Below are 12,634 nucleotides of genomic sequence, written 5' to 3'. Positions count from 1 at the left end.
CTTGCTATCTTAATGTCCAGTGGGGATTTCGCTTTGCTTTCTTAATCAACTCACACCATATTCAATAATCTTAAAAAGGAACAAGATAATCCTTCATCATTTGGGTTATCTGGAAACAAAGAAATAACATTATTTTTAGTGGCGGAACGGTCAACATTATAGAAATGTTCACTGTTGCATAATTGAAAACATGGGGATGGATAACTACTAAATTTCCAAAAGCACAAATTTCTTTCTCTGATTGGTGTCTTAATCCTTTATCATGCCTAAGACCTATAAGGTAGCATGAAATTATCGCGACTGTAGGCATGAAAAGTATTATTAGATTCTTAGGTAAAATATATGCATGGTTCTATGTTTCCACTCTACCTATCAGTGTCAACTTTTGCTCACTATGAATTGTTTGCTATAATTTTGTGTTTCCCTTCGAGGTAAAACTGATGGTTGAGCAGTGCGATGAGCATATAAGGAAATACATATTAAAGACATTGGTAATTGGCTATGGTGGACATTATCTAAGGAGGAATGTTGATAGACAAATGCATACATAGACACCTGCAAAAACTAAAACATAGTTGCAAACACTCGTTGACAGAACACGATACAAAGCATAATTCATATTACTTTGTGGGGATTTCTGTCAAGACATGATACACTTTATCGACCATACTACAATTAGACTCAACTGTGCTATATATGGTGTTTGAATTTACAATTGGAGTGTCTTGATGGATGAATATAAGTTAGGATTTTTTGACTTATAATTACACTGATAATTTTTATTGTAGGTACACTATATTATAAAAACTTTTTATATTTGTATACGGGTTGAAGCACACCCCTAGTGTTCCAAATATATACATATATATATCCTTTTGCTGATAAAAGAAAAGTTGCAGATTAAAGTTGTACGAAAGGATACTTTGAAAGTTTAAATTCTTTTATTTGTTATGAGTTTCAAACTTTGAAAGGGTTTATTTTTTTATTTTCTTATCAGCTTTCAAAGGAAACATTAAAAAAAGTTAGTAGATTAGATCTTTAAATAAAATTATCTTTTGTCTGGTTCCAATTAATCAGAAGTGTTCCAATCCGAAATTCATGATAAAATTACAGTTAAGAAGAAAAAGAAATGTACTTTTAATAACCATGCAATGCTTTCTTTTAAACATCGCACAGGGCTAGGGCTGGCCCATTTTTCTTCTTTTCGCACATGTTCACTTTCTGTGTGCACTCCATTGAGTTGACTTCTGTTTTATTTCTGTTTTGGGCTATTACAACATTTTTATCCCCACAACCCATTTGTATGGGTATTGCTTCCTGCACCCCATCAATTTCTTCATGTATCTATCAGTTTTTTTTTTTAATTTCATTCCTACCCTACTGATTTTTATTTGAAGTTGTATCCTTTGTGGAGACTATCCCGTGAGCAGAAGTATTAATTTTATTACAATAAAACTAATAATAACATGACATCAATAAAGTTGAACAGTAAATGGACAACAAAACAATAATAGGAGGGTAAAATGTAAAATTAAACCAATGTCTTTATAATCTTATGGAATATTTAGTAACCTTTTTTCCTTTTCATTTTGAATATTAAATTTAGTCAAGTAATTTAAATTTATAAAAATGTTCATTCTGAATTTTTATGTAATAATAGTCACTACATTTAAATAAGTAAAGTTAGTGTATTGACATATGTTTGACTTGAAATTTAAATAATATTTTAAATTATTATTATTATTTTTTACTTAAATAAGATATAAATAGTCCCTTTGATCTTTTAATACCAGACAGATTTGAGAAGAAATTAATTGCTCTTTTTATAAGGCTTTTTACAATTTATATAAAGTATTAAATTTCTTTCCTTTTCTTTTTCCTATTAATGAATAACGAAATTAATTAACATTAGGGTAAATATGGTATATTTGACCTATTGTTTTAAAATTAGAACAAAACAAATAAATTAATTACTATTTTTTATTTGTTCGATTATGTTAGAAGATCTAGAAACTATATTTGGGTAACCTGGTTGTAATATTTCAATATCATATTTAAACAATTAAAACTCTTCGTAAATTTTATAAAGTTAGAAGAAAAAAGTGTGTCAAATAAATCAAGGCTTATCGGTTACTAGTGATACATTATCCTTTAAGATTATTAAAACAATGATATGAAGTTTTCACACAAGGTGAACTTCATAATGAACTCGGTTTACTCGGTTTATGTGACATTCTTCCAATTGTGTTGAAGGTTCTTTAACATTATCAGTTAAAGTTATGATTAATGTTCTTCTCTCAACATGAACATTATTATTTTGTTTAATGTATATTGAAATTGTGTCTAATATGAAACGTAGTAAAATTAAATTATATAACACAAAAAATAAGTTAATAAAAAGAATTTACGCTTGTAATGTATTTAGAATTTTCAAAATGTTAGACTTCTTATGTAATGAACACAAAAGAACCACAACAAACTTTTGAGGAAGAATTACCAACAACGACCAATGAAATTTAATGTATAAAAGACATTCTTACTCCTACAAATAAGGCGCTAAGTACACTTCTTTTTTCCCAACATCAAATGTCTCTAATAGGTACTTTTGAACCTTTTCACTTTTATTCCCAACGCCTTGAATGGCAATAGGATCAATAAATCCATGTAAATACCTTAAACATTGAAAATAAATCATATAAGAATAACATATTGAATATATTCAAACTTCATAAAAGTAATAAAAGTTTGCTTACAACAACCAAAGTTGTATTACTGATATACATAACATATCAGTGCCAAAGAGAACTTCAAAAATATCCTTTTGACATAAAAAAGGGGTGTTGAAGGTCCTATTTGTGGCTTGAAGAAGCACTTCTAATTGTATAGGTTGCAAGGCGATAGTCGCTGCCATTGCACCAAGTCATTCTAGAATTGTCGGTTGTGGTAATGATTCATTCACATCTTCCTTTTCTTGTACTCTAATTTGTTATACATATTTAAAATATTAAATAACATTAATATACACTTATGTAAATAAATTCATAATTGAATAAGTAAGAGCAATTACCTCCTTTGCAATTACTTTTACTAATCTAACTGGCCAAAGGATAAAATTTCCAGGGACCTGCTCCACTGTCTTAACCTCTTGAGTGGGTACTGGGACTCGAGTAGTAGCATCTCAAACATCTATAATCACTACTCTCGTAATATCATTTGCCATGGTTGCATGGTGTATGGCTATTCATGATTGAAACTAACAACGTTGTTTAACAACATGTGCAGGCTCTTCATCTCCATAACTGTAAAGATGGAATACTTAGATGGATGCAGTGGCGGAACCACGAAGGGACGGGGGAGCCGTGGCCCCCCCAACGTTTTTGATTTTTTTTATTTATATTATATGAATTTTTTTTGTTTTTAATTTTTTAAATTATGTATAAGAAATTTAATGTTTTGGAATTTTTTAAATAATAAAAATATATATTAGGAATAGATAAATATTAAAATAGGTATCTTTTTATTTATTTTATAAAATATAATATTTAATGTTAATAAATAATAAAACATAAAATTAAATTTAATAAAAAATAAATAAATTTATTAAGATATTTTTTATTTTGTCTCTCACTGTTTTTTGAGTTTCTTACGTATTGTATCCACTTTAGACTTTTACTTGTTTTGTTTTCTTTTGTTTATGAAGAAAAAAAGAAAGTTGAACACAAATTCATTATTTTGTTCTCTCATTTTTGTATGCTTTCTTCTATTATTGAAGAGAAAAGTAATTCTTTTTTCTCAATTGATAGTGAAATATTAGTTTAATAATTAATATTATTTTTTATCTCACGAACATTTGGTATATTCATTTTTATAAATATTAAGAAAAAGCAATGCACTAAGTGTTTTTTAATAACTGGTTTTTAATTGTGACTTGATTATCATATATTTTTCTTTTATTAATTACATATCACAATTTTTATTTAGATTATGATAAATTATCTTTTAGTATTTTTTTTAAAACATAAGTATATTGATGAAGAAATAAAAGAATAAATTAATTATTTAAAAGTGATAAAATGGAAGCTAGTGTGAGGAAGAAAATAGAAAAAATCAATCTTTGACAAAAATAAGAAGTCAATTACATCTATTTCATTGATTTTTTAATCTGTCTCGTCTTATTTTAACTCTTCTTGTTTCTACAACTATATCAAAAAGATAATTTTCTACAATGAAAATTATTAAAATAAGACTGCAAAATAATACGGAAGGTGAATTTTTTTTGCTGACGATATGATTATTTACATTAAAAACAAACTATAACTACAAATTTTAGTATTGATTCAATTATTATTAAGTTAAATAATCTTACGGATCCATAATTAAATATATAAATTTTAAATATATTTTGGCACCCCCATAAATATCGAACAAGTTCCGCAACTGTCTATGACAGTTTCTAAAACTTATTTCAATATTATTACTTTTAAATGTCATATATAAAACAATTTATATATATAAATATTTCATTTATTTATGAGATTTTGATACATATATGCAGATTGAACTCACTGCACCAAAAGAATTTGCAAGCCAATGCCCTCTAAATTCTTTCAAATTCTTCAAAACTAAGGAAAGTCCCACTGGATTCTTTGAGATCCAATCCGGATCAACAAACATTCGAACACCTTGGTGGTAAGATTTCTACTTTACATGAGCCAAAAGTTAAAAGTTAATTTTATCAAAGAAAAAAAGAAGATAACTTAGATGAGAAGAGGAGAAGAAGTTAAATTTAAAAAATGCAACTTGTGTAATGGTTGGATTTTGGGTGCAGACGTACATGCATGCATGCACAATGTTCAATGTGTCGGGGAACGTATCCGTAATAAAATAAATAATAAATATTAATATCAGTTCGGAGGCCTCAAAGGGCGGAAAGTTGTCATTTGTTTAGAGTTAGGTTGTCTTATTCACATGTGTACATATCCTTAGTGGGGTGGTTTTTTGACAGTGATGCTTCTATTTGGTTTCAAGTGTACTTTTCAAGTTTGTCAAGCTAATAATAAAAAAAGAGGACATTTTCATAAAGAAATATATAAAAAAGTAGCAGATAGGAAACTTATAGCTATAGTCTCTTAGAATGAAAAGATTTTTAAGTTGCAATGGAGAAGTTTTAGAGAAAGTGAGGACTTCCCAAGATGGAAAGATAAAGATATCAAGTGATGGAAACCTTCTGCATGAGGAAAATGGAACAGCAATTGCAGGTGACATCCGCAACAGTTGGGCTGGTGTTTCAACTCTGCAATCCCTTTTCATTCAAGAACACAACGCAGTTTGTGATTCTCTCAAGGTATAATGATCATAAATTTCATCATGGAAAAAAACATTAACCAATCTTATTAATGAAGAGAAAACACTAACTGATCAATCTTTCAGAAAGATTACCCTGATATGAATGACGGAGAACTTTATCGCCATGCAAGATTGGTGACTTCAGCTGTGATTGCAAAGGTTCACACCATTGATTGGACTGTGGAGCTTCTTAAAACCGATACTCTGCTTGCAGGGATGCGTGGCAATTGGTAAGCCTCTCAACACCACACAATTTTCTCACTGTTTTTTTAATTTATATTGAAAATGTAAAAGAATTTATTTCTTTTTTTTTTTTGAAATTATTGTTTATATTTCAGGTATGGGCTATTGGGGAAGAAGTTTAAGGAAACATTTGGACATGTTGGTGGATCCATCTTGGGAGGATTAGTTGGTTTGAAGAAGCCAGAAAATCATGGTGTCCCATACTCTTTAACTGAAGAATTTGTGAGTGTCTATAGAATGCACCCACTCCTACCTGATAACCTGCAACTGAGAGACATGTCTGCAACTCCTGGCCCAAACAAATCTCTGCCAGTAATCGAAGAGTATGACTATAAAATCTTATCGTAGTCAATGACTACTGAACTGTTATAAATGGTTAATGACAAAAGTTTTTCCATTTGGTATTGTAGAATCCCTATGAAAGACTTGATTGGACTAACAGGAGAGAAGACATTAAAAGAAATAGGAGTTGAAAGACAACTTGTGTCTATGGTGGTCACCAAGCTTGTGTCTTGATAATTGATTTTTAATGATATAAACAAATAATACAACGATATTTCGTTTTATAATTACTATTTTGGTAAGGACAATAATTATAGTGAAGTGATATATAAAATAATAGAAATAGGAAAAAAGAAAGAGATATAAGCTAATTTTGGGGAAACAACCTTTCTTTTACTTTTTCTTTCTTCTTCCCACAAATGTGAAATTTGTTTCCAGCACAACACATGCAAATGTGAAATTTGTTTCCAGCACAACACATGGGCACCATACTCATAATACATGACTTCTCATCTTTATAATCTAACACCTTTTCAGTTTTCTCTTCTTATAATATCCATTCCATTTTCACTCTTCATACACTCCACCATCAAGGTTCGTCTTCTCCGCACCGCCTAACCCTTGCCGGAGTGCCTCTACCGTTCTCAGGTAAGCCCAATCCTCTCCTGGCCTTGCTCTCTATCAGATTCACTGCTTACCATTTTGTTTCATAATTTTTGGATGGATATGATTTTAGTTAGTACATGTTTTTATGATTCTGTGAGTTTTATTTGGAATCGGAAGAAGCCTATTTTGAATGTTGGTGACGTGACCAGTTTCCAATGGAAGGATGCTTTTGGTTGTTGGAGTGAGGTTCTGGAAAATCATTGATTATTTGTTCATTATGGATTGTACCAGTTGCGTTTTCTGAGTTCATTTTTGTGGTGCGTGTGACTTTGCTAGGAGATCTCTTATTAATCCTTTAAGTCACGGTTCTACTTGATACTGATCTCGCATATAAGAAACATCATTTGACTCTTACGATTTAAACATCATTTTCGATATGATTATGACACTGTATACACTATACTGTATAATATGTATAGTATTTATGTATATTAGGATGACTATAAACACTCTTTGTGTTCTATATTAAATCTTAGATATTTTGTAATTTTAATTATTATATACGAGGACTTGTTTTCATGGATATATATATATTTTTAAGATACTTTCAAGAATTAATTAAAAAAATTTAATAATATTTTTTTAATTTAAAACAACGAACAAAGTATGTCTTGCTCATGCTTTGGAAGCATGAACTATGTTTATGATTGATTAGGATCTTTATAAGGATTCATCCTATGTCTAAAAGTTGAAAAAATCATAAGTTGAAATTATTTATACTTTAAAATTAAATCGATAATATATATTCAATTTGAATATTATGAAAGTAACTAATGAAATGTGGGAAAAAAATGTTGATAGTTATTTATTTTGATACCAAATTATAGTAAAACATTTTGGAATAAAATTTTGTTCAATTAACAAATTACAAAATTTAAAAACACTCATTTGTTAAGTTTGTTTAATTAGCTCTCAAAAATACACGAGACTATAAATAAAGATCAATAGTTAATTCATTTTCCATCAACATTCGATCATAATGAATAACTTCATTTTTGCTTTTATAATGTTGTTTTTAGTACATGGTCCTACTAGAGGATTTGATTATTGGAAGATTGCAAAAACTTGGCCACTATAATTCTGTCACAAAAGTCTCTTTATGATTACAAAAACAACATCAATAAAGTTTATTATACATGGTTTATAACCATCTAACAATTTCTTCTCAACAATTTCTTCTCATGACACTCTAATTGTAAATCTAATAAACTACTAGAAAATTTTGACATAAAATTTTTATTTAAATTTATAAACACAATAATATTTTAATATAATACTGAAAATATGATACATTTTATTTTATGTGAAAATATGATATATATTATACTCACCACCTTATAAAATAAAAAGGTATCATCTTTCCAATATCATATCAAAATATTATTGTATTTATAAATTTAAACGAAAACGTTATGTCAGAATTTTATAATAGTTTATTAAATTTATAATTAGAGTGTTGTGAGAAGAAATTGTTAGATGATCATAAATCATGTATAATATACTTTATTGATTTTGTTTTCGTAATCATAAAGAGACTTTTGTGATAGAATTTTGGTGGCCAAATTTATACAGTCTTTGGATGATCAATCCTTTAGTAGAACCATATAATAAAAAAAAACATTATGAAAGAAAAATGAAGTTATTCACTATTCATGGAGAATAAATGAATTATTGATAGCTATTTATAGTCTCATACATCTTGTAAGAGCTAATTAAACAAATTTAAACAGTTAACGTTTTTACATTTTGATTTTATTAATTAAACAAAATTTTATTCTAAAATGTGTTACTATAATTTATATATATATATATAAAAAACATTGAACTGAACTATATGTTTTTCTCCCATTTCATTAGGAACTATATCTTTTTCTCACATTTCATTTTGAACTTTCTTAATTACAAAATATCTGACACTTATTTCTATTATAGCTATCCTAATATACCCAAATACTATACATCTCATATATTTAGTAATTTTAATTATTATATACAAAGACTTTGTTGTCATGGATATATATATTTAACATGTTTTCAAGAATTAATTAAAAAATTTCATTAATATTTTTTTACTTTAAAACAAAGAACAAAGTATGTCTTGCTCATGCTTTGGAAGCATGAACTATGTATATGATTGATTAGGATCTTTATAAGGATTCATCCTATGTCTAAAAGTTAAAAAAATAATCATAAGTTAAAATTATTTATACTTTAAAATTAAATCGATAATTTATATATATATATATATATATATATATATATATATATATATATTCAATTTGAAAATTAAGAAAATAACCAATGAAATGTGGGAAAAAAAATATTGTTGATAGTTTTTTATTTTGATTTAAATTATACTAAAACATTTTAGAATAAAATTTGTTTCGATTAACAAATTACAAAATTTAATAAAACTCATTTGTAAGTTTGGTTAATTAGGTCTAAAAAAATACATGAGACTATAAATAGAGATCAATAGTTCATTCATTCTCCATGAACATTCAATCATAATGAATGACTTCATTTTTGTTTTCATAATTGTTTCCTTATTATATAGTATTATTAGAGGATTTGATTATTGGAAGATTGCATAAACTTGGTCACCAGGATTCTACTATGAAAGTCTTTTCATGACTACAAAAACAAAAGAAAAGTTTACTATACATAGTTTATGACTGTCCAACAATTTATTCTCACGACCATTTAGCTGAAAATCTAATAAACTACTAGACAATTCAGTCATAATGTTTTCATTGAATACAGTAATATTTTGATATGTTATTGGAAAGATGATACCCTTTATTTTACAAGGTGTTGAGTATGATATAAATAATAGAAAATAGGAAAATGATATTATGACTCCCAATTTTTAACTCTCATCCTTTATTCTTTGACGTGACTTAGTGTGGACTATTGATTCTTTCAAAAAAAAAAAAGAATGGTACATTAATCAATGTTTCATACTAAATCACATAAGGGAGAAAGTAATAAGAGTAAAAAAAAAATAGAAGTTGTAATATCATTCATATAACTTGAATTATACATGGAGGACTCTAAAACTCATTCTCCGGCCACAACAAATTTTTTATTGCTAATTTGGTTGCGATATAAATAAATGTTAATATACACTAATTTGTAACCACTATTAGGTGGCTATATCAGTCATATATTTCCAACCAACTTTTTCTGTTGCAATTGAGATGATATGATTTATATCATACTCTCACGTAAAATAAAATATATCATCTTTTCAATATCATATCAAAGTACTATTATATTCATAAATTTAAATGGAAATTTTACATCAAATTCTCTAGTAGTTTATTAGGTTTATAATTAGATGGTTGTGGAGAAAATATTTTATGGTCATAAATCATGTATAGCGAACTTTATTGATGTTGCTTTTGTTGTAGTGATAGATTTTCATAATACAATCCTGATGATCAAGTTTGTACACCAACAAAGTAAATTATTCATATTAAGAGTCTCAATTTTAATGAAAAGATCATTGATTTGTTTCGAAGAATTTAACGAAATTTATCATAAAAGATCGAATTATATTAGTTTTTTCAAAAATCGGGATCAAATTGAGACTAAAAAAATTGGAGGACCAACTTAACATTTTTAAACCAAAACATGAATCAAAAGAATAATTAAACCAAATATTTATTAACATAATTTTTATTTTCCTTTTTATTGTCTTTTTAATTTTTCACAGATTGTAATAATCTCTCACTCTCATATGTCTTCTTTTTGTTTTTAAAGAAAAAAAGTTAGACATAAACTCGTTATATTTCTCATTTATCCTCTTCCTTTCCCGTCTCTTGTCTTACTTGATAATGAAAATATTATTTTTTTATTTCATGAGCTTTTTGTATAGTTTTTTTATGAATATAGAAAAAAATAGTGTATTATGTATTAATAATAATGAATATATTTTTCTTTTAATAATTACATGTTTAAATTTTTTATTAGATTATGATCAATTATTTTTTAGTATTATTTACAAAAAAGGTATATTGATAAATAATGAAAGAATAAATTAATTGTTTAAGAGTGATGAAAATGAAATTATTGATTAAAACAATATAGATTCTACCTCTTCACATATTTTGAAGCATTATACTAATGATAAAAAATGTTCAGTTAAAGAAGTCATTTTTTGAAGCATTATACTAATGATTGAATCTAATGATCTCAAAATTATATTATTTTTGTCCCTCCGACGCTTTTGATCAAGATCCACCACTGGATGGATGCATCACATGAACAGCCCCATAAATCATATAAGCGTAGACATGTGCAATGGGTTAGAATTCTCCCATGTTAACATCACTGCACCAATGGAAAGTCCAAACACCAACGGCATAGATATCTCTGGATCATCCAATGTCTTCGTACACTCTTCCACCATTCAAACCGGTAACTAATCCACCCTGATTCCTATATCACTCTTCATCATCACTTTCCATCCATTAATGAATACACATTATTCATCACAGGTAATGACTGCATCGCCATAAACTCGGGTTCTTCCTTCGTCAATAATATAAGTGACATTTTTTGTGGATCTAGTCACGGCATCAGGTAAGTCCAAGTCCAAGTAAATTACTACATGAGTATTATTATAGTATTATTAGGAGTGTTGAATTCCCTTTGTGGTGTGTTTGGTGAATGAAAAAGAAAGTGTTGGGAGCCTGGGACGTAACGGAGATGATGCCAGAGTTGAAAATGTACACGTGCGGAATTGCACCTTCCTGGGATCTTCGAACGGAGTGAGATTGAAGACATGGAGGGTAAGGATGAAATTAAGGTTAAATGAAAATGAATTAATGAATGAATGATTAATATGATGTTGTTTTTTGGTTAACTAGGAAGCACAGGGTTATGCGAGGAAGATCATATCCATAATGCTTTTATTGTAAGAGAATGCATCATACTCAATAAAATTTTTAATCTTTGCATGACTTTCCTGATAAGATAACAAATATCCCCAAAACAGTGTTTTGGACAATTGAGCAGAGAGGATTAATGTATTTTGGGCATGGCTATACAAAAAATGGGGTATCTACTAACACTCAGAAGTAATGGCAACTAGGTCAACATCTATTGTCTATTGATCCCAAGTGATCTTGGGGATTCCTAGGGCTAACTAGTTATCATAGGAGCTTTGCTTGAGACTACGGAAAAATTGCCAAACCTACAAATCTACTCTTGGAAAAGACAACTTTAACTGGGGTTTGGAAATGCCGACAGTGTTTAGAGTAGAGGTGTCAATTTGGCCCAGCCCACAGGGTTTGGCCCTAGCCCATGTGGGCAGGGTCAAAAAAGCCCACATTGAAAAAAAGCCCTCAACAAAAAAGCTCACAGGGCCAAAAACCCTACAAAAGCCCTGTAGGCCAGGGCCAACCCATGGGTTTTCATCTTCCACACGAAAAATATATTATTTTTTAAAATATATTACTATCTGTGGGATAAGCCCAACGAACCGGACAAGCACGACGACCCGAATAGGTCTAACGACTCGGACCTGCCCTACGACCTCGACAAGAACGACGACTCGAACAGGCCCGATGATCCAAACAGGCCCAACAACCCAAACGGGCCCGACGACCCAAACGGGCCCGAATACAGGACAAACCCGACAACACGGACGGGCCCAACGACATGGAAGGGCCCGACGAACCGGACAGGCTCGATGACCTGGACGGGCCCAATGACCTGGACAGGCCCTATGACCCAAACAAGCCCGACGACCCGAACAGGCCCGACGACCCGTATGGACCCGACGACCCGGACGGGTCCTACAACCCAGACGGGCCTGACGACCCAGATGGGACCGACGACACAAACATGCTCGACAACCCAGACGGGCCGAACGACCCAGATGGGCCTAACGACCAAGACAGGCCATACGACCTAGACGAGCCCGACAACCCGGACAGGCCCGACAACCCGGACCGGCCCAACAACTTGGACGAGACAAACGATATGAACAGGCCCGACGACATGGATGGGCCCGACGATCCGAACGGGTCCAATGATCCAGACAGGCCCAACGACCCCAACGACCCCAACGACCCCAACGACCCCAACG

At 30.0% G+C, this 12,634-nt stretch overlaps 1 long non-coding RNA gene across 1 annotated transcript; it reads left to right on the top strand.

Annotated features, from left to right (window-relative positions):
* Window positions 1-6,413: 6,413 nt before the first annotated feature.
* Window positions 6,414-11,120, top strand: LOC114193215. Its single transcript, XR_003606237.1, has 3 exons — window positions 6,414-6,519; window positions 10,778-10,959; window positions 11,040-11,120. It is a non-coding gene; the product is annotated as an uncharacterized LOC114193215 (long non-coding RNA).
* Window positions 11,121-12,634: the final 1,514 nt, after the last annotated feature.

Source organism: Vigna unguiculata, chromosome 8 (assembly GCF_004118075.2).
Source record: "Vigna unguiculata cultivar IT97K-499-35 chromosome 8, ASM411807v1, whole genome shotgun sequence".
Lineage (NCBI taxonomy): Eukaryota > Viridiplantae > Streptophyta > Magnoliopsida > Fabales > Fabaceae > Vigna > Vigna unguiculata.
The sequence above is the reverse complement of the archived record's forward strand: the minus strand, read 5'-3'. Positions and strand labels throughout refer to the sequence as shown.